The sequence below is a fragment of the Juglans regia genome, chromosome 14 (genome assembly GCF_001411555.2).
Source record: "Juglans regia cultivar Chandler chromosome 14, Walnut 2.0, whole genome shotgun sequence".
Classification (NCBI taxonomy): domain Eukaryota; kingdom Viridiplantae; phylum Streptophyta; class Magnoliopsida; order Fagales; family Juglandaceae; genus Juglans; species Juglans regia.
In genome coordinates this window covers 10,455,538-10,461,537 of record NC_049914.1, presented here as the reverse complement: position 1 = coordinate 10,461,537, position 6,000 = coordinate 10,455,538, and positions in this window count along the sequence as shown.

The window sequence follows — 6,000 nt, the reverse complement described above, 5'->3', positions numbered from 1 at the left end:
GAAATCGCTGGGTTACCCAGGCAACTCCCATCTATGTTTAACTTGACTTTACCATGCGAAGGCTTAGACCAAGACATGAATTGAATGGGTTGTTGTTGAATAGGAATAGGATGAACATTCAGGCTCCAAAGAATGTAAGAATCGGTATGGTTAAATTTTTTAAACTTAGCAAGACCTTGGCCAAGCACGCCTACCCAATGTTTGATAGAAAGCCATACCGCCTAAATTGACTCAACTTTGTTTTCCATTCGAGCAGCACACCTTCTGCCCCATAGTCTCCAAGAAATAATAATAGGCAATAAACCAAGTATGACACCTACTCGTGAGGAATTAGAGGCTCTCCGAAACCAACTAAGACAAGTTTCTCACCATGATCTTCCAACCGGCAAACCAAGTAAAGAACCACATTTTTGCCAAACCCCAGCTGCAATCTCCCCTTCAAATAACACATGATTAAGGTCTTCATATTGCCCTTGCTTACATCAATTACATTTTGAAGCTAGAGGAATCCCAATCCGCCTAATTTTGTCATCCATGGCTAGAGCACCATGCCAAGCCTTCCACATAAAAATAAAGACTTTTTTTTTTAGAATGCCCTTAATGTGCTTGCAAAAAGCAAAGAGGGAGAAGATTTGCTTATCTGGACCAAAACTGAGAGTGAAAGTTTTTCTACTAAATCAGTCTGGGATTGTATTCGTGTGAGAAGTCCTATTCTAGAGGGACATAAATGGATAGTACTTCTTTGTATGAATGCAAGGAATCTTAGAATATTGAAAATGCTCCAAAATGGAAACCCAAAAGATCAAATCTCTAAAAAAACCTCCATCTTGACAGTCTATCATTAACTAATGCAAAAGCATAGTCAAAGCCAAATCTAGTTTGTCCTGCCTCCATCAATGAGGACTCAAGATCTAGTTTTATATATATATATATTGGGGTGTAATCGGTCCGGTTTTAGACAAAAGTTGAGATCGAACCGGTATACACCGATTTTGCATTTTTGAAAACCAATTAAGCACTGGTTACCCTCCTAAACTGGTATCTTCCAGTTTTACCAGTTCCAGTTCGGTTGTCCAGTTTAATAATATTAGTATATATATTAGTATTAGTTATAGTGATTGGAATAACTATATATTAGTATTTGTTATAGTGATTTTTATTTATTATAATTATATCATTGATAGTGATAGTATTAGTACGTATACTAATACTAATAGTATTAGTATTAATATATCATTATTTCATGTATAATTATTTAGTATAGTGATTTATATAGTAATTTATATATAGACTTAAAGTATGTTACTAATAGTAATATAGTATTAGACTATTAGTATAAGGCCATAAAATGTAAATTATAATTAATATACATTATATACTAATGTATATTAGTATTACTAATTTACTAATGTACTTATAAAAAAGAATATATTGAGAATTTATTAGGCCATAAAATGTTATTAATATATATATTATGTTTAAAGTATATGATTAAATAAATTTTTATGTTTAAAATTAAAATTTTATATTATAAATTATAATAAAATTATCCTATATATAATTATAATTTATATTATTATATATATTATATATAAAAATTATATATAATATTAAAAAAATTAATTTAAAATATATAATATAGTGAACCGGTCTGGTCTAGTCCTAAAAAGTATAGAACCGGAACCGGACCGGTACCGGCCAGTTTTGAAACCAAGGGAACGGATCACGGACCGGACCGGATAGGTCCAAAACCAGACCGGTTCCATCAATTCGAGCTAGTTTGGTCCAATTTCCTGATTAATTTTTACACACCTATTAATAATATATGGGAGGTGCTACAAAGACAGAGAGGTCTACTGATAGAATCTATTGATTAGTGCATTATGTTTTTCCTTAAATATTATATTTCTTAATATTTAAGGAAGAAAACCAATTCAGTTCCTTTATTAATATTTAAGAAAACAAAAAAACAAAAGTAAAAAAATAAAAAGCATCCATCGATGGTCTACCTTGCATTTTCCTTTATATGTATATATATACATGCTCCATTTTATTTTTCAATTTTTGTTGTAATTTGCTTGTTTAGAAATACCTGGCTTATTTTAAATAGGCAATCCATATTATTTGAATCCTGAAAATTTAAACATTTAGTATATGAAAAATGCTTCTTGCAACCAGCCTGTGCAACCAATAGGGAATCTCCACCTCATTAAATGAAATGTTGTGTTTTATTTTACATTGCAGTAGGCAGGAGAAAGAAAATAGGAGCAAGTAACGTAAAGGAAATGAATGGGAGAAAAAAAAAAGTCACCCATCTCCATCTCTCTCCAAAAATATCCATAAGAGCAGAGCTAAAGGAGACCGAATGGACTTTCATACAGTGAAACATGAGAAATACGGATTGCTTAAAACCGGATGAAATCGAGTCTACACACAACGACCGACGTCCTTTCCTTCAATATGAGTTTCAGCATGGCTTCAACACCATTTTTAATGAACCCCAATGATATTTACGCTTTGATATGTAACATTGATACTGCCAAAAACACTGCAATATGAATTTTCAAATTCAGAAAAATAAGTATTGTGTGAGAGAGAGAGAGCCCACTAGGAAATTATTGAAGAGCGGAAAGTGAAGTGCCCTTAAGGTCAATGTGAGAGAGAGAGATTGAAATGCTTACCGTGTAAATTCTCTATACAATTTGTGCAAAATGCTTTCACTCAAGTTTCAAATATAAAACTTTTCTCAAATCTTCTTCTCAAAGTTTCACTTCTTCCCATATATTTATAGTCCAATAAATTATCTTCTTTCATAGATTTACTTTTCACAAATTTTTTTTTCTTTAATTGTTTTCATAGATGCTGACGTGACAGTCAGTCGGTTACACGCACCGGTTGTACCGGTACGTAGCAGTTCTGTTAGTATATATAATCAAATCTGTTTTTGATATTGTGTGCAAATGAGTGACGTACGAAGCAAATGACAAAATGCAATTAATGTCGATGGATCCGACGGACCGACACGAATGTAGCCGACATCTTTGCTTTTCACAATTGAAAAATGTCTGTAATTTGAAGAATGAAAAAGAGAAGGCTGATCCGACATGCAGAACTTGAGTGACTTGACTCAATCCCGAACTACTCAAATTCGACTTATATATAAATATATATATAGCTATTAGGTAGTAATTCAAAACATTAAACCTAGAGAGCAAAATTAGAACTAATTAATTAGACTGCATACTAAAGAGATTGAGCTTCTTAATTGACGATTGGCTTTAAATGTCATAAATATAAGCAAATTTATATTTGTAAGTAGATATGGATAATGTATCTATTAAAATGTTTATATGTTATAATTTAATTTAAAAAATAAATTTTAAAATTTAAATCTTATAAATTAAATATTATCATTTTAATGAAGTGAATAATGTACTCTATATACCAACTTGATAATAAAATAACTCTAATTAAAATATATATGCCCAATTGCCGTGGCAGAAAACAATATTGATCTTTTAACTTTGGATAGAATAATACAGATTTTGAGCTATTTTTAAAGAGTTATCTTATCTAAAGCTATTTTTTTATATTTTTTGTACAATTTATTGATATGATCGTTAATTAAAATAATTATTTTATATTAAAAAAAAAATGATGCAATCAATCACAAAATATATGCAAAAGAAATTTTTGTTTTTCAAAAATATGATATAGTAAATGAAATCTATAATTCTGAAGAGCTCGGCGTGTCTCGGCCTACACGTCCGTCACTCTGAAGTGATCCATGCACGCATGCAGGACAGACTAATTAAGGACGCATGCATGCATGTATATATATAGATGGACCATTTTATCTTACCGTCCAGCTCATTATAACTTTCCTTCTCAACATCTGAAAAGTGGGGTTTTGTATAGGCTTGGGTAGTAATATTTAAGACATCGCTTATCTTTGAGAACGTCATATATGTCTCTCGATCGGTAGCAGAACTAACTTGTTGTCTTGCTGATGTGAAGACAACCCTATTTCAGCTTATGATTTTCTAATTGCGTTTAATATATAAACAATGATATAGGCATAATCTTTGTTACGATTATCTTTAGAGGTATGTTTGGACTGTGAGATGAAAAAAAATAATTTTAAATAAAAATAAAATAAAATATTATTTTATTAATATTATTATTATTTAAAAATTTAAAAAAATTAAATTATTAATTATTATATTAAATTGTTAGTATAAAATATTCTTTATTTAAAAATTAATTACTCACCTTTCAATATTTTTAAGAAAAATATTTTATTTATAAATTAATTATATAAAAATAATTTTATAAATTCATATGATTTGACATAATTTATTAAGTTATAAAATTATTTTTATAATAAAATAAATTTAATAAATTATGAAAAATTTTATTAATTTATAAAATTATTTTTATAAAATTAGTTTATTGCAGCATTCTTCTAATTAATGAAATTAATGTTTAGAAGTACAAGTACTAATGTGAGATGACCTAATACTGCTGCACAAAAGTACACAAGGATCAGTCAAATCAGCACCCATCAACCCCCTGGTTCGTATGAGCATGAAAGACAGAGATTTTAGATCAGCAGAGCAGCATCAGTTTTGAGTTGACAATCTAATCGTCCTTTTTGTCTGGCGATGGAAATTATCTCTTTTTAATTGGGTTTGGGTACATGAATGTGACTACACAAAATAGGCTAGCTGCACGCTAATTATGGAATCATCTTTAGCACATGATATTGGTCATCTCTGTTGTTGAGTGTAAACGTTTCACTCCTGGTGCATGTGTTCCCCTCAACCTTAATTCCCATATCTATAATTTTTCCTCGATTTCTATCCATCATAGGTAGTTGAAATTCTTTTACTGTGTTTTTGCCATGAAAATTAAGTAGGAATTTTTAGAATATAGATGATTTAATGGGAGTATTCAGTATAGTAACGTACTGTACATGAATTTTCAGATTACTGAATAATTTCTCCAGCTTCAAAGTGGATCAGATGATTCCAATGAAGGCAATTTCATAAATGTGGGACGTTGCCAATTCATAGACAAAAATGCTGCTAGTTCCCTACATGAACCAATGACCATTAATGTTTACTGACAAAAATTAAATTATAATTATTAAAAAACTCTTCTTTTTTTTTTTTTTTTTTTGGGTATGACATAGTTGTGCTTTATGATAGATAATGAATATCACATCCATCAAAATAAATTCGGGTATTCATCAAAATCTTTAAACTGTCTTGTCGGTGGAATTCAAGTGGTTTAGAGATTTTTCTTTTTCATTTTCAACGTAATTTCAGATTGAGACTAGACTAATTGCAAAACATTGCTTAAAGTTAGATGTTTCTAACTTTCATAAAATTGATACATAAGATTTTAAAAATTTGCAATTAGGTATGCCAATATAAGATTGACATACCATATTAGTACGTGACAGTCTTTAATTGGTTGACATGAATATTGATGATATAACATAATCCCCATTAATTGACCCTGTCCAAAATTTTCGATTAGTTTCGACCTGTATTAACTAAACCGAACTTAGAAGATCGGACTTCGGAAGTACCCGAATGTGTTCCGAAAAATCTGATTTGAGTATCGGGTAATAGCCGATTTAGGTGTTTTTCCGAATTAATTGAAAATTAATTGGTAAACGGCATCGTTTGTGCTGCGCGATAATACTTGCTCTCACTTATTTACACAAATTACAAAACCTTTTGAGTTTCTTCGGCACTCTCTCTCTGTTGCTTGCAATCTAAACCCTAGCTGCCGAATTAGATGCTTACACTCTCTCTCTCTCCCTCTCTCTGTTTTCTTTATATATATATATATATATATATATATATCACAATGTCTTTTTTGCGCTTAGCTTTGTCTAACAGTGAATTTCATCAAATCGTACAGAATATATTGAGTTGTTTCTAATGTGAGCCACAAGGCATTTCATCAAGACGTACAAAATATTGGAAT